Source organism: Ursus americanus, chromosome 5, assembly GCF_024610735.1.
Source record: "Ursus americanus isolate L20-20 chromosome 5, mUrsAme1.1.p, whole genome shotgun sequence".
In the NCBI taxonomy this organism is placed as follows: domain Eukaryota; kingdom Metazoa; phylum Chordata; class Mammalia; order Carnivora; family Ursidae; genus Ursus; species Ursus americanus.
Window position 1 is genome coordinate 25169895 of NC_142131.1, and position 24724 is coordinate 25194618.

The 24724-nt window shown below is 39.1% G+C and overlaps 1 long non-coding RNA gene and 1 pseudogene across 1 annotated transcript in view; one reads left to right on the plus strand and one right to left on the minus strand.

Annotated features, from left to right (window-relative positions):
* LOC148110055 (uncharacterized) overlaps nt 1–24724 on the minus strand; it is a 504178-nt gene that overhangs the window by 200588 nt on the left and 278866 nt on the right. The window lies entirely within an intron of this gene.
* LOC123791570 (GTP-binding nuclear protein Ran-like) lies at nt 98–863 on the plus strand (annotated as a pseudogene).

Consider the following 24724-nt stretch of genomic DNA (forward strand, 5'->3'; position numbering starts at 1 on the left):
GTAAAACAGATCACCCAATCAACCTTTAAAAAGTTTTTTGTTTATTTGTTTAAATCTAGGGTTAAGAGCCTCAGTCAGACAGGCCAGAGACACTTTTGGAAGCAACAACACGATGGCTGCTCAAGAAGAACCTCAAGTCCAGTTCAAACTTGTTTCGGTTGGCAACGGTGATTAACTAGAAAAAACTACATTGTGAAATGTCATCTGACTGGTGAATTTGAAAAGGAGCATGTAGCCACCTTGGGTGTTGAGGTCCATTTCCTTGTGTTCCATATCAAGAGAGGACCTATTAAGTTCAATGTATGGGGTATGACTGGTCAGGAGAAATTTGGTGGGCTGAGAGATGGCTATCACATCCAAGCCCAGGGTGCCATCGTAATGTTTGATGTAACATCAAGGGCTGCTTATAAGAATGTGCCTAACTGGCATAGAGATCTGGTACAAGTATGGGAAAACATCCCCATGGTGCTGTGTGGCAACAAAGTGGACACTAAGGACAGGAAAGTTAAGGCAAAATCTATTGTCTTCCACTGAAAGAAGAACCTTGAGTACCTTGGCATTTCTGCCAAAAGTAACTACAACTTTGAAAAGTCCTTCTGTGGCTTGCTAGAAAATTAACTGGAGACCCTAACTTGGAGTTTGTCGCCATGTCTGCTCTTGCCCCACCGGAGGTTGTCATGGAGCCAGCTTTGGCAGCACAGTATGAGCATGATCTAGAATTTGCTCAGACAACTGCTCTCTTGGATGAGGGTGATGACCTGTTAGAAAGTGCACCTGCAGCCCAGCATCACAAGCCTAGTTTTCTAGGCAAGTGTCCATCATATCAGTGGTGCAGCGTGTTTGCCTCTTTATTATACAGCTGAGCACAACATGTACTTCATCTCTGGGGATGCTGAAGGAGATGAATGGGCTTCAGAGTGAATGTGGCAGTTTAAAAAATACCTTCATTTTTTGGACCTGCATATTTAGCTGTTTTGGAATACAGTGGTTTCCTTCCTGAGTTTCAGATAGAAGACTGTTATAGCCACATCACAATATCCAGGGGTGAAATCTCATTTGTCACGGTCATTCCCGTTCCTTTTCATTTAGAATCAGAATAAAGTTGTGTTTCAAATATAAATAAATAAATAAATAAATAAATAAATAAATAAATAAATAAATAAAAATAAAATAAATCTAGGGTTAGGCAAAGATGTGACTCTCCCTGTGTGTCTGCTTTCACCCTGGCAGAGAGGGTTGTTCAGAGTTTAACCCATACTGACTAGTGCTGGTCTCAGGGCTGATAAGCACACAAGTAGACCTACCATGAGCACAGATTTAAGGGCAGCAGTGGCAGTCTCTCATTCCTAAGAGACTTTTCAAAGTGGTTATCATTCTTCTTTTCATTCTCTTTCATTTGTATCTAATTGTTTAAAACATTTAAATTTTAGAGTCCCAGTGAAAGTTCCAACTTAGTGCCATGTTTATGTATTTGTTAACATTCTTGTTCAAAATGTTATTTGCATCTCAACCAAAGAAAAATACAATGGGGTTTTATATTATTTGGTTAGAATTTCCTGAGTCTCTAAGGGAATTGGAATTAGGGTTGGCGGTTTAAATAATACATCCTGTATAAAAGTTATAGCACAGTGAAGGCATCTATAGAGACTGAGTCCACATACCACAAAGGCTACAAATCTCTACCAGGAAGGTCAGCAAGTCTGTACCCAAAGATCTTCAACGACCTTCCTGAAATATCTAGTTCTTTTCCTTTGAAGAAAATGCTTCACGAGGTAGAGATGTGCCAGTGTCTCATGCAATGTGTGAGTTGCTGTGGTAAGTGATCCCCTTTTTCCCTTATGGAACAAGTAATGCATTGTAACCCCTAACAGAAAACTCCAGCTGTCCCTTTACACGCCAGTCTTTTGGCAAAGGTTCAGATTTTTTTTTCTCCCTTGAATAGTCATAATTCATAGAGAGAGCCAGACACACAGATTTCTTTTTTCAACTGACTTTGTGTTACTTTGGCTATCTTATCCCTAATTGCTCCCTGCAAACCCACCCCTCCATGCTGGTAAACTAGAGGGAACCAGTTTCATGAACCAGTAAATATAAGATTTAAACATTCACTGTGTGAGACATATACAACATTTATTGCCAATTTTGATTCAAGTAGAGAGGAAAATTGCGTAAGTCGGTTATTAGGAGCTGCAGGTGTGCCTGGAGAGGGAGAAGGCTTCTTATTCAGGAACTATAGATAATCCCTCTTATAAAACTTCCCTAGTTGTAAAATATTTTTTTCCCATCCCTTTGGGAAATGCTGTAAGCAGGAAATCGCATATGTGCATTAAAAGTGAGGTGATAAGCCAATTTTACCAGACTGTACTTTCAGGAAATGACTGTGAAGTTTGAAATCTTGTTGACTCTTAGAAAATTTCTGATTTACTTGAACTCAATCTTAACCAATTCACACTATATGTGATTAACTTAGTTTGTGTGCATGTCTTTTTACATGCCCGTGGCTAAGCTTCCACAAAAAAATGTCATTTGAACTGGCAGGAAGTCTTTATTTCCTGTCTTGAAGTATACTGTAAGTGAGAACATCTGAGCAAAGCCCTCATCCTTTGTTTTTTTCTCTTTTTTCTTTTGTCTACTGAGCTGTGCATTATAACTTCTCATTGAAGCAGGGGCACCCATGTACAAGAAGGGCTAAGTGGGGCCCCATTCGTGAACATTTTTAAGAAGAAAAGTTTTTTTTTTACTTACACAGCTTACCTGAGGTAGGTCAGGGTTTGAGGAGTAACTATATTTTGGATGATCATGATACCCCAGGCCCTTTGCTGGGTGTCGTAAGCATAGTTCCCACCCTTAGGGGGCTTATAATCTCACAGGCAGAGCAAGGTTTACACATCTCCCGGCTATATGGCTGCACAGAGTAGGGTGTATTCAAGGGCCCAGATGAATGGAGCAGATTGAATGATCGATGTGTGCCACAGAAAGAACTGGTAGATAAGGCTGAAGGGAGGGATTAGTGAAAGACGAGGTGAGAAGAAAATTGAGCTACCAGGATGGACATAGCTTGGATTCTCAAAAGGTATTAAAAACAGAGGTAAAAACATAAGCCAAGGGCAAGTAGTTCTGGCGTTTTGGAGATTGTGAGGAGTGAAATAAAGGTCTACGTGGGGCTTGGATGCCAAGCAGAAGAGTTTGTGCTTTATCACATGGGCAAGAGAGAATCTACGGAGGAGTCCAAAGCATATCTGTTAACACAGATGGGGACCTTATCTGATGCAGTCTAGACTTGAACTTTCTAGCCTCTATATCCTATGTCTTTGCAGAAGTCTGTTTGGGACCCTATGCTGTGCCTCCCAGATTCCCTTTCCAGGACTGAAGGACATATTCTCCCAACTGCTGGGAATGCTGTCAGCAAACACAGCTCAGTTGTAAGCCCTCTTTGGGAACTGCTGCAGCTAAAGAGAGTGGCCCCTGCTAAGGGCAGCCCGCATCTAAAAAGTGCTTATATACACTTTTAAACTTTGTGTGTATAAAGGTCTCACCCCCTTGCCTCCCTTTGGGAAGTCTCTGAAGGGTTATCCTGGCATTAGTGTCCCCATGGGGTCTGCCCAGGCCTTGTAACGTCTCTGCAGCTGTGTTTCTCTCTTTGTTCGATCTGGCTTCCTTCCCTCCCCTTCTATAGTCATTGATCCCAAGAGGACTGCCTGACAACCCTCCTGCATATTCATTTCCATCCTTGAATCTGCTTTCCAGACAATCCAACCTGCAACGAAGTGAGGTAATCTTCCCCTATGCCCACAAGTCACTGACAAAGCTTCTGGGTAGGTTTCTTGAGAAGTATTCAGCCACTGCATTGTCCAGTCTTATGGCAAACTGACAATTATATTTATCCCCAGAAGAACTAAGACGTATTTATTAAGCACTTCTAGTGTTTGAGGCACTATACTGGACAACATGGAATAATTTGGCACAGACATGACACCATGGAAGTATCTATTTCTGAGGCACAGAAATAACACCATGAATAGCTTATTATGGCTGAAATGAGCTGTATACACAGTGAGACTAGAGGAAGTCAAGGCCAATGTTGGTGTCAAAGAAAAAGTTATTCATGACACTGTTAAAATTATAAGGCAGACTTTATTCAGGACTATTGCCATAGCTATAGGGATTACTGCAATGGGCTTTTGCAGTAGGGGAGAGAGAGAGATCAGGCTTAATTCCAAATACAACAAGGAAAAGTGGGAAGGAGCAGAATGAGGGAGTTGAGGAGCTGATACATGGAAATTACTGAGATGTGGGATAATTTTTTTCCTAAACTGACCAAACAGGATTCTTGCTGAAGGCAGGCCAGCATGATCAGATAATACTTAGGGTGGGGGGGGGGTGAGGAATTTGGTCAGCTATGGAGGGTGATCAAATAGTATGGTAGGGGATTTTCGCTAAACTGACTTAGCAAGATTCTTTCTAAAACTGGACTCTAAAGGATGAAGACAGAAGCCCAAGACCAAGGAATCTGTGTCGGGGTTGGATGATCAGGGAAGGGTTCATAGAAGACCTTGTGGGAGGAGATGGTTCAGGAGAGAGGAGGGACCTATGGGGGATTCTGGTAAAGGATATATAGTGAGCAGAACTGAGAACCTTGTGTGAGAGACCATATTCGAAATCAATAAATCTATCAGAACTGGAGTGATTATCTCAGAAAAAAAGAAATTAAGAGGTACAGGCTGGAAAAAGTGGAGCTGTATCACTTACGCACCTGGTAGGTGCTGGGCAGTTAGTATTCTAAACAGTGACATCTTGCCCCAAAGCCTCCCCAGAAGGTATAATATCCTCAGCTAGTGACTAACTGACAACGGATGGATGAGTTTTTTTGTTTTTGTTTTTTAACATACTCAGGAACTGGAAAAGCAATAGGGAAACAGCAGGCCCAAGACAATGTTGAGAGCTTGGAACCAAAGAAGGTGAGCATACCCAGAGACCCACCCGTTATTAAGAAGACAATTCTTTCTAAAAGGATTCCTTTCAGCTTTATTCTCTGTGGGTTCTGAGGAAGAAGAAAAACATAGTACAGAAAGTTTTGCAATTTGCATAACTATGAACACTCAGCTATTAAATAGTAAAGCTGTGATTTGAACCCAGGCTGCCTGACTCCACACCCCTAGGTACTTAACCACTACACAATATTACTTTCAGTTGGAGTCCTTACAATAATTGTAGTGAAAGGAGAGGTGGGAAATCAAAAGTAGTTTTTTCCTTCCCAGGTAATCAAGTGAGTTATTCCTTTCCTCTACTCTGAATATATTTGTTCTAAATTTTAGTTTCTGTATACTCGTAGATGATTTTCTTATTCATAATGCTAGTTTGGCATTATGCCTTATAGTTCTATCTTAAGACCCTTAAGACACTGACTCTGTCTCAGGCCCATTTCTCTCTGTAGTTTCTTAACTTCAACTTTCATTGTAGATTTCCTAGATTAAAATCCTCATAAGGAAATATGTTAGCTCACCTTTTAGGATTAGACAATGTCATCAGTTGTTGTCAGAAACTGGATGTTCTTGGGTCATATGTCCAATCCTGATCCAATAAGCTGCGGTTACTAGGGAAGTTTTTCTGGAGATGTGAAACAGGGCTAAGCAGACCTATAAAAGGCTGAGGATGTGGAAAATTTCCTTGTGAGATAGGTAAGGTAGGCACTGTAGTCAGCCGGTAGTCAATACTAGGTGCAGATTCCTCTTCTACCTTAAATTCCTTCGGAAGAATTGGGAGGGGGAGGAGCACAATCCCAGCAGTAAGGCTTCTTACTATCTGCCTGCTCCTCTACCACCAGCCCCTTAAAAGGAGGTGCAGTATAGTCTCCAGAATACCTAGCTTTACCTGGCTTAGTGTTTTGACAATCAAATATTTGTCTAAATCTGAAAGCAGAAAGATTAAGTAGAAAAAAAATTTAACCTTCTTTCTCTGGTAAATTTTTGATCTTGTCAGAGATGAATAATGATTTGAGCAGGATTAGGCAAATTCTAAATTTGGGGGGAAATCCATTCAGCGAACTGAATGCAGATAAACTTTCTGCACAGATAGCTGCTGCCAGCTCTTCACAATCTCATGATCCTACATGATTTACATTCCTGCACAAACATCATATTTTTACCACCATTGAACAATTTTCAAATTCTTTTTGCTTAACCTAAGAATCTAAACCTTGATATCAGGCATGATTTCTAAACCATGACTAAAACCATTTGAAGCAGTCTAATATAAAGTATGGAAAAAACTACTGATGCTAGCAGAAATCACTTTCAAAATACAATACTTGTAGTGGTAAAACTGTTTAAATATTAGCTGGATAGATGTGTAGATGTTAACCATGCATCCATAAGAAGAGGTTAATTGAAAAGGACGTTTTATCGAAACTGTCATATTTCCTACAGTTTGATTATAGTTAAACCAGGGTTCTCAACTGGTGACAATTTTACCTGCAGGAGACATTTGGCGATGTGTGGAGACATCTTTCATTGCCACAGTGGGGGATGGGGTTAGAAGGCATATTGTCATCTAGCAAGTAGAGGGTAAGGAGGCCACCAAACATCCTGCAATGCACAGGACAGCTCCTACAACAAAGAATCACCCAGCTCCAAATGACAACAGTGTCAAATTAATAAACTGCCAATAAACTACAAAAGGAATCTGAAAGTGTACCATAAACTGACAGTCACTAAGAAACACAAGCCCTTTGGGTGATATCAGGCTGAAGGGCTTGAGTGTTTTTATCATAGGTAACTCATCCTCTTCATCACACTTCTGCACAAACACTCAGCCTTCATTCTTGAAAGAACTTCTTCTAATGAGTCAGAAAATCATCTTAAAAAACACTGAATATTGTCTGCATTTGGTCTTTGTTTTAGATATACATCGAATGGAATGGAGGGGTCCACTAGTGATCCATCAGATTCCTTTCTCCCCTTCTTGCATAGGGAAAAGGTTGGTTATCGCTGGGTACCTGGCTGAAGAGCCAGGTTGCATTATTTCCTCAGCTCCTATGTAACTCCAACAGCAAGTCTGTACCTTAAAATACTGAGTCTGTGTTCTCTCTTCCCTTACTTCCATGCCAGGATATAGAAGTGTGGGACTGTGGTCTGGTAGAGCAATAATAATTGCTCTGATTCCCTAAATGACTGAATGGAACAGAGTGGCCCTCTTATCCTAGTACCTATAATGTGCAAGAGAAATAAACTTGTATGTTCTTTGAGCCACTATATATTAGGGCCTCTTTGTTACAGCAACTTAGCCTTCACCCCACCTGGGGCACATGGAATTTTTTCTAGTAGTGATTTTAATCACTGGTGGTGTTGGTGGGAGTGATTTTCAGGGTAATAAAGAGCAAATAAGGGTTTAAGAGGACTGAAAACTGGGGCACCTGGGTGGCTCAGTCAGTTAAGAGTCTGCCTTTGGCTCAAGTTACAATCCCAGGGTCCTGGGATCGAGTCCCACATTGGGTTCCCTGCTCAGCAGAAGCTGACTTCTCCCTCTGCCCCCCCAGCCCCGCTTGCTCTCTCTCTCTCTCTCTCTCTCTCTCTCAAATAAATAAATAAAATATTTTTTAAAAAATAAAAAGAGGACTGGGAACTGAGAAGTTTATCCAATAAGGTATTTTGAACAACTGATCTTCATTTATTCATTCAATAAAGATTTTTTAAAAAGATTTTATTTATTTATTTGACAGAGAGAGACAGCGAGAGAGGGAACACAAGCAGGGGGAGTGTGAGAGGGAGAAGCAGGCTTCCCGCTGAGCAGGGAGCCCAATGTGGGGCTCGATCCCAGGACCCTGGGATCATGACCTGAGCCGAAGGCAGACGCTTAACGGCTGAGCCACCCAGGTGCCCCACCCAGTGCCCTTCTATGTCCTAGAAATAAGAAGTAAGAATAAATATATCCCAATGATTAATTTTTTGGAAAAGTAAAACATCGTATGTGCAGTACGTTCTCTCTTAAAAAGACAACAAAAGTGATCTTCAAACCTCCCTTCCCCCTCTCTGCCAACTTACTCAAGATCTAGGTATATAAATTGAAATGTGCTAGGCTCAAAGAAACAACTTTATGAGGAAATAGCTAGGTGAAAGATGCAAACTGAAAGGCCCTAGGCCATGTAGGTAAAAATAAGAGTAAGGTGGAGTGGTGGAAATGTGTCAATCTGGACAGTACAAGACCCTTCTAATGTGTTTGGCTGCTGTCCTCAGCTCTAGTATATTGATTCTGCATGGAAACACAGACTGAGTTTAAGAATGAGCAGAAATACAGATTTTTATGTGAACATTCCCAATTTTGAAATGTTGGCAAGGTATGTAAAATATTTATTGAATTTCTTGGGCTGGTAATCAATAAGTAAATTGACACACTTATTCAATTCTAAGATATCTGGCTGTTTTAGTGAACCTGATGCAGTGGTCTATAGTAATGGGTAGGGTCATATCTAGAGACGAGTATTGATGGAAAGAAAAAATAAGAATTTTGTTTTTTTTTCTTTTTTTTGTTTTTTGGGAGGAAACATGTAAGGGAAAGATCATATTTAGCATTATTTTCTAAAAACTTTCCAAATTCATTCTGAAGATTTTATTTTAGAGCAATTACCCAGTCTATACTGCCAAGGCAATAGAAATGTTTTTATGAAAAACTTGCTTACAGAATAAGATTATCAAACAGTATCATTACAACATTGTAGAAATACTCTATGTAATAGAGCAGTAACACCTTCTAAAAATTTCCTAGAAAACAAAGAAAGCCTTTAAAAATAATAATGGTTGTTTACAATTGCACCCAAAACCTTAAGATACCTAGGAATAAACCTAACCAAAGAGGCAAGTGATCTGTACTCACTCATGAACAGAAACACTCATGAAAGAAATTGAGAAAGAAACAAAAAACATGGGAAAATGTTCCATGCTCATGGATTGAAAGAATATTGTTAAAATGTCTATGCTACCTAGAGCAATCTGCACATTCAATGCAATGCCTATCAAAATACCATCAACTTTTTTTTTCACAGGCCTGGAAAAAATAATCCTAAAATTTGTATGGAACAAGAAAAGACCCCAAATAGCCAAAGGATGTTGAAAAAGAAACCAAAATTGGTGGCAACACAATTCTGGATTTCAAGCTCTATTACAAAGTTGTCGTCATCAAAGCAGTATGGTATTGGCAGAAAAACAGACACATAGATCAATGGAACAGAATAGAGAACCCAGAAGTGGATCCTCAACTCTATAGTCAACTAATTTTTGACAAGCAGGAAAGAATAGAAAAAGCCAATAGAAAAAAGAAAGTCTCTTCAACAAATGGTGTTGGGAAAATTGGATTGCCACAGGCAGAAGAATGAAACTGGACCATTTCCTTACACCATACACAAAAATAGACTAAAAATGGATTTAATACGTTAATGTGAGGCAGGAATCCATCAAAATCCTAGAGGAGAACACAGGCGGCAACCTCTTCAAACTCGTCCACAGCAACTCCTTGCTAGACACATCTCCAAAGGCAAGGGAAACAAAGGCAAAAATGAACTACTGGGACTTCCTCAAGATAAAAAGCTTTTTCACGGCAAAGGAAGGAATCAACAAAATCAAAAGACAACCTACAGAATGGGAGAAGATATTTGCAAATGTCTTATCAGATAAAGGGCTAGTACCCAAAATCCGTAAAGAACTTATCAAACCCAACACCCAAAGAACAGATAATTCAATCAAGAAATGGGCAGAAGACATGAACAGACTTCTCTGCAAAGAAGACATCCAAATGGCCAACAGACACATGAAAAAGTGCTCAACATCACTCGGCATCAGGAAAATACAAATCAAAACACAATGAGATACCACCTCACACTTGTCAGAATGGCTAAAATTAACAAGTCAGGAAATGACAGATGTTGGTGAGGATGTGGAGAAAGGGGCACCTTCTTACTCTGTTGGTGGGAATGCAAGCTGGTACAGCCACTCCGGAAAACAGTATGGAGGTTCCTCAAAAAGTTGAAAATAGAGCTACTCTATGACCCAATAATTGCACTACTGGGTATTTACCCTAAAGATACAAATGTTAGGATCCCAAGGGGCACCTGCTCCCCAATGTTTATAGCAGACAATGTCCACAATAGCCAAACTATGGAAAGAGCCCTGATGGCCATCAACAGGTGAATGGATAAAGCAGTGGTGTATATATATATATATATGTATACGTATATGTATATATATATATATGTATACGTATATGTATATATGTATACGTATATATGTATACGTATATATATATATATATACACACACACACACACACAATGGAATATTACTCAGCTTGTCTGCAATATCAGTAGATCAAATACTCCATAAGTCTGAATAGTGGTGCTGGCTGAGGCCCTGTAAATAGGAGAGAGAGAGACAAACTCTGACTCAAAACATGTGCCATTTCCAGCCAAGATGAACCATTGCCCCTTCCAGGGTAGGAGGGGCTCAAAGTAAACAACTTACTTTATGCCCTTTGGTATTAACGTCAACTTGGACACTGTGACAGCAGACCGTAAAATATCTGAGTATTCTCCTTTCCCTAGAATACAATTACATGAGTAAATGACCTCCTTTGGGAAGGGTCTGGGGAAATTATTACTCTATATATTTATTATGATGTTGTGGGGTCCTTCCTCTTGGAGACCTACCTTCTCCTGTCACTGAACTCTGAGCCTAAAACTGGGCTCAGTTCCTAAAACTGTGAAAGGGACCTTGACTTTTTATTAGACAGCTGCCTTCAGGTCATCTAATCCTATCTATCTATCTCTCTTTTTTTTTAATTGTATTGATTAATATCCTTGTTCACCCATTCATCTTGCTGTGAGAGATGCTAAGTTCTGTTATCTATCTTGATAGCCCCCTCCAACCTTGCCTTTTACTGCAGTACTTGCACTTACTTTGCTTCTGTTAAGAGTCTCTACTTGACCTCTATTATTTTAGAATCCTCTTAACCACCTATCAAGAAGCCCAGTTATCTAACAGTATCTCCTACTATGTGTCCTGGGGAGAGTCACCCCTGAGCTTCTCAACAATGGTGATGCCGTTCTCATCTCACAAGCTCTTATCACATTGATAATAGACTGTCCTTTTGGCTCCATAGTTTCTGGGTCATTGTTTCATCTAAATATTCAGAATTCTCTGAAAAAAAAAAAATCAAACAGTGCCATATTTAATAGCCTGTAATTGTGAATTAGGAATTTCTAATGGAGCAGGCATAAACAAGAAAAGAAATCAATTGGATGTACAAGGACTATCCATCATGGGCAAGAGCTTGGATATAATATAAAATCTCTCCTTATTATAAAGTGATTAACAAATCATAATCATTACCATGATTAGTTTTACAATAATGCTTTTTAAAAAAAAAACATAGTATTGATGTAGGTTAATTTGTCTTATAAAGGGCTTAAAGGATATACACCAAAATTTTGATCATTTCTGCATGTTAGGGTTCTGAGTGATTTATTATATTTACTGTAAAGTTGTCCAAAATTTCTATTGTAAGTATTCATTAATTGTATACTAATTTTTTAATTAAATTTTTTACTTAAATTATATCAAATGCCTATTTCTCAGTAAAATCAATAGCCATTTGGTTATATTATTCAAAGTTCTACAATGTTAAATCAGTTTTGAATATATTCTTTCACAATTTGATATTATAAATGTCCTCATTCATCCATCTCTCAATTGTCCTCTAGGCTATTTCTCCAAAATCTTTCATTCAAATTCCTATACATTTATTTCACCGGTTTTTAAATTCTTTGTTAATCAAAACAACAAAAATGATAGTGGCTAACATGTACACAGCTTAAAATGAACTAGGCACTCTGGGAGCTTCAGACTTTTTACATGTCGTTATTTGTAGCCACATTACAATGTAGGTATTACTACCTTTATCTTAACAGATAAGAAAATCGAGATCTAGAGAAGCCACTGTGGCTTCCCCGTAGAGAAGCCACAATGTGACTGTGTGATTCCAGAACCTATTCTCAAGCCACAAAGCACTGCATTTCACCACCCAGCTACTGGGCACTGACCTCTTGGCAATGTGAGGCTGGGATCATTTTTTTCTTCAGCTCTTTTGGAATTAGGTACTGCTTTATTTTAAACCAAAACCATTATCTTTCTGCTGTCTGGATGCTGTTTAAAAGAAAGCTTAGAGATCTTAAACTTTTGGGCGTGTTTACAATCAGTTTTTCAATGTAGCGGAAACTGAAGGATTGGCCAAGCAGGAGAACAGAGTGAGGACACCATATTCTTTCCATCTTCTTTGAAGTTTATTATTTTGCTTGATGAGTGGGGTTTAATATATTGAGACCCCATACTCAAATGTCAAAAAGAATACAACTCTAGTGAAATCCAAAAATAAATTACTTTTGGAGAATGTGTCATTTACGGAAAACATTTAAGTGCTCACTTTAGCACTTAGTCAATAAGAAGATTAGGGTCACTGAACAATATGCTCATCTAAAAAAGTATGTCTACAACACACATAGTTCCCAAATTAAGTCAATTTGGTGGTGAGATCAGCTCAGATTATTTATCATTGTGGCTTCTCATTTTTAAGTTACATCATCTGTCTTGCAATATGCTAGATCCCATTCCTGCCACCCTCTCTTCACCTGTCCTGGAGCAGCTGGAGAAAATCACACTGGAGAGACTGGCACTCTAAACTTACCACCCCATCCTCCACATGCCCAGCAGCCCCACTCTATTTCACGTGTCTCAGCTTCTCCCTGTTCTTCACAGTAACTGCTTCAATTTGCCTTCTGTTCAAACATTAAACAACCACCTCTGTACACCTATAGCCTCTAATCACCTCTCGGTTCTCTCAGAATAAAATCCAAAATCTCTACCAAATTCTCCTCCCTCCCATACCTGGCAGATCTCCTCTTATACCCACCTCTCCTTTCTTGACTCTTGCTGACATTCTTACTATTCCTCCCCCAAAACAGGAAGCTTGCTTCCAATTTAGGCCCTTCGCACATGCTAATCCTCTATCTGAAAAACACTTCTTTTGACCTCTCCAGGACTTGCTTCCTTACTTCCTCACTTCACTCAAACCTCCACTCACATGTCACATTTTCTGGGAGACCTTCTCTGACTACCCTATTTAAAACAGCATCCCCCACTCCCACCACCAGTCCCTATTCCCTTTATCCTGTTTCAGTTTTCTTCACAGCACTCATCACCAACTAATACAGCTTACTTATTTATTAGATTTTTGGGGGTCTGTTTCTTTGAATACCAATTCTATGAAAAAGATTTTATTTTGTTTACTTTTATGTCACCTATGTTTACAAAGGAATTTGGCATACGCTGTTCCAAAATAAACATCTGCTGAGTGAATGCATGAATGAATGAACGAATGAATAACACGCTGAATTTCATGACTGCTCTTTGACCTGTCTCAGTCCTTCCCAGCATATTCTGTGCAATGCCAGAGCGAATGTTATAAAACAGTACTGCTCAGAGTATGGTCCCTGCACCAGAAGCATCTGCATCGCCTAGAAGCTTATGAGAAATGCAAATTCTCAAGCCTCACTCCAGGCCTACTGTTCATACTCTCTATAGTAGGGACAAAGACACTATATTTCAAAAAGCTCTCTGGATGACATTTACACCTTCCCAAGTTTGACAAGCATGTCTCAAGAAGAATATATGACCACGTGATTGACTTGCTTTTACTCTTCCCTCTTCCCTGGGACAAAGTTTAAACTTTCACGTGGCTCTTAAACCCTGTGAGGCTCAACCCATGCACCCATCTGCCCAGCATCACCCTGTCACCAGCCTCTTTCCACCCAAGTTCCAGTTTGCTCAACTTTTTGAGGGTTTGCGTTCTCTTGCTTCATCTTTCACACATATTCCCTCTGCCTAGGACCTGTCTCTTCCTTATCACCACCTTTATCTGCTTATTCCTGTTTATCCTCATCATTTAGGTTGCTAATGCCCCAGCAGTGTATTCACCAGCACCTGCACTTTCCCTAGTCACACCTGTTTTTGGTATGTGTCTTAATGTGTTCAACGGACTGTCCAAACCACTAGGTTGAATGCTTCATAAGCTCAAAGTATTATTCACTTAGCATTTTAGCTACTCTACCTGGCCTTTAGTGGGTATTCATTAATATTTCTTGTATAAATTAATACATATAGAACTGGAAATACATTTTTTCCTGATAAAAAACAATGCTATAAGTGATAACTAGAGATAGGGTGAATGGTATTTCAGTTCTATAGCTCAGAGAGATCATTTATTAGCTGTACTTTCCCATTCATCTGGATACATAACCATTTTGGAAATTTATTTCAATCCCAAATACCTGATTTGCATGTTGTCTTTAAGAAGATTCCCAACTGGTAAATTTAGTATTGCCATTAATCAGAGGAAGCGATGCAAAATGAAAGAAAGAAAAAAAAAAAAGGAAAGCAGTTCCTAATAAAAGACCTGTGGAAGATTTAGGAAACCACAAGCAAGAGGTTTTGAAGGAAAGTGTTAGAAGGTCGCTTAGAAGGCTAAAAAATACAGACTTTTTAGTACCAAAAGGCTTATTGTAGAGACTTATAGGACATGCGACTTGGGAGAGTTATTCTCTGACTCTGATCTATGAAAAGAGAGGAAGTTATTATGCCTTGAAGTGCCCAAACTGCTAGTTTATTGTATAACCCAAGGCCCTACATTAAGTTAGAAGAGAAGTAATTGCAAATGAATGTTCATATGTGCTATTGCTTAACCTTCTCTTTTATGTTTCCACTCCAATAAAAGGAGTTGTGGTACTTTCTTTCTTTTACATCTCATTTTCTCTGGGTACACAGTTCAGCGGAGGCTGCTCTGTACTACATGTTGGAATGATTAGTTGATCAGTTGACTCTTCAGTGCAAGTACTTTCCATACCGCATGCCTTCATCTTCAAATGCTTAGGATCACCAGGGATTCTATGGTGATTTGAGCTGCCAGGAAGGAACAAAATAAATGTGGATCATACAGGGATATTCTCACCCCCCACCTTTCCTTGGTTTTATGTTTTTGGTTTACCTTTCTTCATTTGGGCCATATCAACTCAACTGGGACAATAAGGAGGCAGCTTAGTGTTTTCAAAAGGGCCTGGATTCTGCAACCCACCCAAATTCACATTCCAGCTCTGCTGACTATTAGCTCTGTGACCTCAGGCTAGTTATTAATTTCATTTGCTTCTTCATTTCCTTCTCATTAGCAAAATGGGGCTAAGAATAGCATTTGTCATGAAATGGAAGTAAGATACTGTGTGTAAAATGCATAACTTATAGTAGACTATTTAAAAAAGATTAATTCTGCTTCCTCTACCCCTCTTCACACTTTAAGCGAGGAAATAATTATTGATTAATTGTCAATTTGGCTAAGGTACCGTTAGATTTAAGACCTGAATTATCAGGTCTAAGTGTTTCTACATTTATTAACCACCGTGGCTAATTAATGATTCTTTTTTCTACTTACAACTTAAAAATCAGGCCCGCATGTAGCAGAAATCTTTCTAAAAAGGAGTGGTAAATGTGGGAAGCAACACATAGGAGCACAAATTGTATCCCTTCAAAGAATCAGACTTTGGAAAAGCATTTATAGAAAAGAGATTATAAACATCCGAGAGATGGAGAAATGAAGGCACAGTATTGTCATTACACTGATTCTTTTAGACTCTCTGTCCTATATGGGATTTATGTGCATCTTACGCTTTCCCAATTATTCAGTACATCATCTTAGGAAAGCACATATTCTTCTTTGCTCCTTATTATTCACTGTAGTAGCCATAACTTGGTTCCAACCCATTGCAGAAGATATATGTTGCAAGATCCATAGAGGCTGCTTTTAGGCAACAGGCCTGAACAATGGAAACTAGGTAAGTAAAAGGGCCCATAGTGACCACCAGCCTGAATGCAAACAGGCTCATTAGGTGACCCACCTAAAAATATCTATAAGCCCTAGCTGGCCAATGGGCTACTTACAACCGGGCACAGGTACCAAGAAAGGAAAATTCCATACGTTCCTATACCTCCTCACTCCCCCCATTAATTATAATCCCCCCCACCAGAGACAGGCACTGTCTCCTGTCTCTCCTTTGCTATCCTGCCCACTGCTCCCCTGCAGTGTATTCAATAAACTTCTATCTCCTTCATTTTGCCTGGGTGAATTCTTCTACCGCCTGTGCTGCCAGCCTCCACTCAATTGGGTCACCCCCACAAAATCTAGCCAGGGATCTTAAAATTCCATTTATTATTCACAGATGATTAAGTTGTATCATTTACCACTAGGAAATTGCAAAAACTATATGCTGTGCCGATGGTGGGTCAGTAGAACGATTGCACATACTTTCTAAACCAAAAATTGGGGCTCATTGTCCAGAAATGGAAGAAAATATTTCAAATTTTTATGGTTTTACATAATTTGGTAAATACCCAACCTTTAGGAAAATGCATTTAGTATTCCAATGAGCAACTGAGAGATGACCTCAAGTAACACAGAACTGTGTGTGATGTACATATGCACATAGACGTGCAGATATGTGGTCGTCTAAGGCTTCAGCAGGGCAGGTAATGGGTTCGCACAACCAGGACTTAAAAATGTCCAATATGTGTTCTTCATGAAATGAGTCAGATGACTTTTTAAAGGGTTGAACTGGATCCACCCAACAAAATATTTTCACCAAACCAGAGTTTGACTCAGCAAATATTCTCACAGAATGTAGTTTCCTGTTGCTCACAGGGAGGTTGACGTGTTACTTTAGAAATTCCTTTTCCCATGTGTGGTGTCTGGAATTGTCAATGGGCTGCATCTACGTGATAAATAACGTGGCAGACAAAAGGCCAGGCCTTGCCCAATTTTCTGAGGTGTTAAGGATAAGTCCTTTATGATGGGACATTTGCAAGAAGACAAGATGTGAAAAGCTAGCCTCACTCTGGGCTTGGAGGACACCCCTCAATACCCAATCAGGCTAAACCACATTTCAGGGGTGAGAGAATATTCAAGGTAGTACGTGCTGTATCTAGAAATGCAGTCAGAAAGTGAAATTTTACAAATATGTAGAAAATAAAAAACTACTTTTAAAAATATAAGGCTCTACTCCACTCTTAGATTTCTTAAGTCATTGAACATTCTCCCTCCTGGAAATGCGTTGAAGAATATACTTTTGGCTCCCTGGATATGAAGATTCTAAAAAACAAGTAGAGTTTTAAAACCCATACCTCATTAGAAATTTTTCCATATTGATCTGGAAGCTTTGAATGTTAAAATAAAACAAAACAAAAACAAAGCAACTAAATAAAATTCCTGGTTTGAATGCAAATTAACTCTCTCTCTTTTGAAACTTCAGTCTCTCTGGTGACTCTTAGCATATTTTCCTGAGTAGTCCAGAAGTCCAGTTGGGCCTTCTCTTTTTCTCCTACGGATTATAAGTTCCTAGCAACTAAGAACTTTATTTTATTCATTTAAAAAGGAATTTCTTCCTAAGACTAGCTTGATGTGGTCATGTAGGAGAAAAGTAAAAAATAGTAAATATTATTAAATGTGTATATTGCAATGAGGTAAAACCATTTTGGGATATGAAGCAGAGACTTGAGTCTACAGAAATCCTATTTTAATTATATTCCATCAAGGTCCTGGAATTTGGTCACTGAGTGGCCTGGATAACAAAGGATTATTATGTTCCGTGCATTGCAAGTTATGGGAAAGATCATAAATTATCTTGATGACTCATTTCCTCTACTCACTCTACCACTTCCAATATGGGGAAACTTTCTGCCACTTTTCTTTTAACTTGTGAGATATAAATGGGAGAAAAGAACCTGAAATTAAGGCTGTTCAATAATTGCTACTTAATATGTATATAAAGCTTGAACTCTTTTATAACCATTTTAATAACCAATTGATCCCAAGGGATCAACTGGTGACTCAGTATTCTTAGTGTCGTTTTGTAGAGGAGTGGCTTGTGATGTTAGGAGGTTATTTTGTCTAACTCATCCAGGATGTTCCCATGTATGTGCTGAGTATGCCAGAGTATGTAACAAAGGTCCCCTGTTTTTGAGACACAGATTGAAAAGAGAAGAAAGGAAGAGTATCTTTAATTTCTGAATGATCATATTCTCTGAAATGCAATTCAAAACCCTAAAAGGTTATGTCATTTCTAAATTCCTCTATGCCTATACCAAATTCACCCACAATTTTTTTTTTATTCATGTACACATTCATTAGTGAAGACAAATGGCTTTATTTTGTTCTTTAGCTTTTTACCTATTTGGATGTGTTTTTAGATAGCTTTTCTTTACTTATTTAGCACAGTCCTAAACAAAATAAATGTTGAGTAACTATTCCTGAGTTATCATCTGTAAATTTCTTCTTGAAATTCACCGATGGATTACTGCTCTGTGGCTGCCAATCGTCTCATTTCCTTGTCTTTGTTCTCATTCCAGGATCCTCTGGCGTCTGTTTCATTTCATTGTTCTCTCATTTTTCATTTTTTCCCATGTAGGCTACCCTAATTAACTGCAGCATTGTAAGTATCAGGATATGAATTCTGTACCATGCTTTGAAATATATTTCATATGATATTATATATTTATGGATGCAATTTTTCATTCTATGCATTCTCTCCTTATTCTTCCCTTTGAAGAGAAAAAGATCAGTATAAGCAACCTAAACTGTGGCTCACTCTTCTCACAAATAAGTGTTTCCAAGACTTTTACATCTCTCATGGCTGAAATATTGGATGTTACAGATATGTTTTTCATTAAAAAGTCGACTTTTTATTGTTGGTACGCATTTCCTGTTTTCCTTTTTTTCAATTCCCACACCTCACTTCAGGACTCCCCTCCAATGATGGATTTCCAGAGGGACCTGTTAACAGGGCAATAACCACAAACTCCCCTTCAGCTACTGCCTGTCAGCGCTCCCACCCAAGTGGTATGAGGTCTCCATGTGCTTCCCTTTCTCTGTTCCTCTTTCCTCTTTATGACCCAGAGCCCCTTTCATACACGGGGACATCCTCAGGTCTCAAATGGACCTCGGGGACCCAGAAAATTGCCTCCTGCCAGTGAGATTTAGCAAAAATTAAGGGCAACAGAATTTCTATATACTAGTCTTCTTGAATTTGGAAGCCAAGGAAATATTGTCTACTATTGCTAGACTGACGATCCTCCTTGTAACAACCAGATGCTGCGTGAAGGATGTGAAGTGTTGGATAACAAATAACTTTTAGGGAGTTAAGACCAAGGACTTGGGACTTTAGATCACTGTCTTTTGTCAGAGGCAGATGGAAAATTTAACAGATAAGGGTTGACTTGTGAGCTTTTGTAAGAAGCTTGGTATTGATACTGTGGGGTATTAATTAGTGCTGTTTCAAATTCGAAGTCCTTTCGCTCCTGTCTCTTGCCCATTCTTCCTTTTTTATGTGACTTTATCTCAATATAAGTATCTCTTTTGCTTTCTCTCTCTCACTCTCTCTCAACAAACTTTAAATAATTAAGAATATGGTATGACATGAAAACCCATTATCTTCTATGGTTTTTTTTTTTTTAAGATTTTATTTATTTATTCGACAGAGAGAGAGAGACAGCCAGTGAGAGAGGGAACACAAGCAGGGGGAGTGGGAGAGGAAGAAGCAGGCTCCTAGCGGAGGAGCCCGATGCAGTGCTGATCCCAGAACACTGGGATCACGCCCTGAACCAAAGGCAGACGCTTAACGACTGAGCCACTCAGATGCCCCTCTATGGGTTTTTCTTCATCTTTTTGTGGTAGGTGTTCAGTGGAGTAAAGAGTAATTAAAGCCAACTTAAAAGGCAAATTCTGATCTTTATCAGTCAGGATATGATTTATATTTTAAATATCCCTAAAGACAATAATCATCTCATCTCCAAACTACCAGCTTCAGCTCTCTTGAGTCATGACATTGACTAGAGAGAAGACGAATTCTGAGGAGAATCCTGTAGTAATCCAAGGTTGTTTCATCAGATAGTTCTGCTAACTATGTTTAAAGCTCAGCACAGGCTCTCAAATGACAAAACATAAGAATTGAAGTAGTTTTTTAAAAAAAATTTGATTATCTACCCCAAATTATAATAACCTCTGAGAATTATACTCTGTACCTACCATGGTGGTTTAAATACTTGATGAACATCTTTGCTCATCACTATATTGATATGTTTTCCTCACAAGTTGATTTTTCTGAGGAAAAGAAATAATTTCCTGAAATCCTCTTAAAAAGTTAAGTAGGCTTTCAAATCTATAATGGCTTATCAAGAGAAATAGGTTACTAATAATCTAGGGTTGAAGAGTGCTATAACAGATGGCAGAGTCAGAAAATACTTTAAAAATGGGAACTGCCCAACAATGCAGAGTAATGAGCTCCTTATAATTAAACATATTTCAGCCAAAGACAAATGACCATAAGGCATGGATGCTACATGGTATATTCACACTGGCTAAGACGCTGTATTAGAAGATGTCTACTCATTTTGTTTAATACTATCTGATGAAGTTTCCAAATTCCTTGCCGTTTGCACTTTCTGGACAATTCATGTCTCTCTTAAAATGCAGTGTCCAGAGATTAATCTAATATTGCAGACATGCTCTGGCTAGGGCAGAATACAAAATATCTGATGTACAAATGACCTTTTATTAACATAGGCCAAAATTATGCTAGATTTTTTAATAGACAAACCATGTTGCCAATTCTTAGTGAACTTACGATAAATTAAAACCCTCAGATTTTTTTCCCATATGAATTCAACGCTTAGCCTCTTTTATCCTGTTTTGCATAACTGACTTTTAAATCCTGAATGTAAGTTTTGTATTTATTGCTGATGATTTCTGTATTATTGATTTTGATGTCAAGTTGATTTTTCATCTTGAATTGGCTTATTGCATTTAGTATTTCTCCCAGCTTGGTATCATTGCAAAATATACAATATTAAAAAGACATTTTCTACATCTTCCAAATTGATGGTAGAGGTTGAACAGAACTGAATTTAGCAATGCCCTGATAGAGTCTTCCCATAGGAAATTTTTATCACTCCTCTCCATAAAGCAAACTCCCTGAACAGAACCTACAATGTTTTAAAGAAAATATTCTTCCTTTAATCCCTGAAAATAGCTCTTCCCTTGCCTTTGAAAAAGAGCATGAAAAATAGTAATATGCAATTGACAGGATTTCCTAGTGGGTGGTTTTTAAGTTATCTTAGGCTGAAAAATGTAAGAACTCAAATAGGGACCTCCTACCTGCTCTAGGTTAATCAATAACCTTTGGTTTTGCAAAAACATCTGTGACTGTTAAGAATGAATTGAAATACATTAGAAATGGCATTACCGGGTGACGGTAAAGCTGCAAACCAGAGGTTACCGGCTCCCGCTTCCCTGGGCAATAGGCGCGCCTTCTGCTCCCTTTGAAAGCCTTTCACATCTGGCTGGTGCTGAATGAATCTACTGTCAAGCCACGGCTGCTGTGGTACCTGGTTTCTTACGAATTAATTACATGTTCAGAACAGAGGACTTAGGGGTGTCTGGGGACTCGTGGCAGAGTTCACACAGCCTCTTTTAAACAAAGGAGACTCTGTCTTAACTTATCCTCATGCTCTTAACAAGGAAGTGAATTTGATCACGGGCCACATTAGGGATCCCTTATTTAACAGAGCCCGTGGTGATTGGATCAACGTTTTTCTAAATAGCATCTTGTGTGTTAGCCATAAAGGAGGTTAGCTTTGTTCTATTTGGCTTTTAAATATGGTTCTTATCACTGACTAGCCTGAGAGAAAAGAAAAATGGCACAACTGTGTTTCCAGGGAAGAGTGTGTGTGTGTGTGTGTGTGTGTGTGTGTGTGTGTGTGTGTGTGTGTGTGTTGTTAATCACAGAAAGTGGGAGAAAAGCAGAAGTGCTCACAGGACAGGAAAATTGGAGGCAGACTCGCTAGTATCAGGGGGTAAGGACTGCCATTTGCTTGCTGTCTTTACCTCTGGCCAGGAATTTACATGGGAATTGTTGGGGGAGGTTTGTGCAATCTGAAAGGACAACTCTAGCTGACAGTGGAATGCTCTGTGATCACAGAGGTCGCAACCTAGAACCTGAGTTTCAGAAACCTAGGATTTTCAAAATGATTCCCACTCTGTTTAAAAACTACTGTTCTTGAGTAATAATGAGTGGCTCTTCGGTCAAGTTCCTTTCTATAATCACCTTAAAGTAGAAAAAACACAAAAGAAAGTCAACCCTACTGGACTGTAGAGCCTGATCTGGGACTTTGAATTGAGACGGTGTTGCTTTTCCATTACCATCAGCACAGACTGTGTCTGCCTAGTAAATCTATACCCATGCCTGTGCTATGCGGGCTATTAACAAGCACAGAGAAGGGGACACTGAAAACCTGGTGAAGCAAGTACATGGAATAAAGTAGGAATAAATAACACATCAACAATAAACAGCTGGTTCAGTGAGGCCATTAAGTTCTAAAGGCACTCTAGACTCACCAGTAGCTCTTCAATTCCCAAGACTGGGTGAGAGAACTTTCCCTGCTCTCCACTCATCAGCTGTCACAAACTTTTGTCAGAGAAGAAAAAATATCCAGAGGCAGAGAATTAGTGGGAAGGAAGCAACGGGGAGTATGAAATACTGGAGGGAAACCTTGCATATTAAAGCTTCTTTGGTAAATTTAATTGTGCAGGCTAAGTTCTTTCTGGAAGTAAACTTGTATGCACTTTATTTATTTATTTTTAAAGATTTTATTTACTTATTTGACAGAGAGACAGCCAGCCAGATAGCGAACACAAGCAGGGGGAGTGGGAGAGGAAGAAGCAGGCTTCCAGCAGAGGAGCCTGATGTGGGGCTCGATCCCATAATGCCGGGATCACACCCTGAGCCGAAGGCAGAGGCTTAACGACTGTGCTACCCAGGCGCCCCTGTATGCACTTTGAATCAGGACAATGGGAGGGAGGAAATTTACTCAGACTCTGCTACTCTTTCTATACTGCTCTTTCTAGTTGAAGCTAATGAACACACAGAAACCTCCAACTTCTCAAAGATCTTTTGTAAATTCTCAGAGCCATGTGTTAGTGAGAAAATGAACACACGGTCATAAAAAGGAGGCTTGGAGGTGGGTTTGTTTCCTGGTCTGCCTTGTCTGTGATGCTGGGCTAATTGTACAGCTGAGTTTTCCGTGTCCATACATGAGAAGACAAGCCAAGGGATAGAGGTGATGAATTAAAAGGAAAGGGGGGGGGGGGGTAAACAGAAGGGGGAATGAACCATGAGAGACTATGGACTCTGGGAAACAAACTGAGGGCTTCAGAGGGGAGGGGGTGGGGGAATGGGATAGGCCGATGATGGGTATTAAGGAGGGCACATATTGCATGGTGCACTGGGTGTTATACGCAACTAATGAATCATCGAGCCTTACATCGAAAACCAGGGATGTACTGTATGGTGACTAACATAATATAATAAAAAATAAATGTCACTTATAAACTAAAAAAAATAATAAAATAAAATAAAATAAAATAAAAGGCTTTTCCCATTACCATAGTCTAGAATTCTGAACTGACTTAGGAGTGAAATGAGTCTAAGCAACTGGGAAAAACAAAGAAAACCAATCTAAAACAAATGGGAGGAGTAGCTCTTATGAGTAATTACTACTTTTTAATTTTGCATCGTTTCCTAAGTAACTAAACAAGTTCACTTCAGCAGCTAAGTACGCTGCTTAGTGTCCAGTTCTCTTGGGGTCATGTTATTTCAATCACCTAATCTACTGAGATTTCCCTTTGCCAAAAGACCAGAGGGATCCTTGAAAGCAATTTTGGATCACACCCCAAAATCTAAAGAATGTGTCATTTTCATTTCAGTTGCAAAGCAAAGCACATTACGAGGAACTGAGAAGAGTGGTACATAGGGATCTGAGGAGTGGTGCAATTTGTAAACTGGAGTACATTCTTTCTCCTCCTAAGCACGGAACTGGCATCTACCGATCGAAGTGCAGATTTCAAATAAAACAAAAGGAAAAAAAAAGAATAAAAAGGAAAAATGTTTGTGGAATTTTTTTTGGATTGGTCAAATTATAAACTATTCAGAAAAACAAAGACAAAAGACAAGTGTTAGTAAAGCAGAAAGTTAGTGGTAAAGTTGTTGATTACCATGGTGCTGCTCTCAGGTCCCAGATGAGCTGGAAATGTACGTTGGATTTTAGCCTGAATTACTCTCCTCTTTTGGCTCCACAGGGGACAAAACTATTTGGCTTCTGTTTCAATTCAGTGTTGGAAACAACACTTTCAAACACCATTTGTATGTGTTCATGCACTTGCTACTGTGAAAAATAACTTTAGAAGATGTGGTCCTTCATTTTATGAATCTTACTGTGGTTTATTATAATAATAATATTGGGGGTTTAGGGGGATTGATACCTAGCGTCCTGCTCCTTCCTACCTGAATCCTGAACCAGAATTGGGAGATAGAACCAAGAGTTAGACAGATGGTGGTCAAATTATCACTTTTGTTACTGATAAGCTAGACAATGGGACTTTAGATCTACAGCCAAAAGGGCTTGTAATAGTATATCCCAGCACTAAACAGACATGCCCAACAGTCCCTGACAAAGCTGGGCATCTTCAGGGCTTCCCTGAAGTAGCAGGCCCCAGAACCCTGTGGAGCACAGACCCAGTGGTCTGATAAGATGAC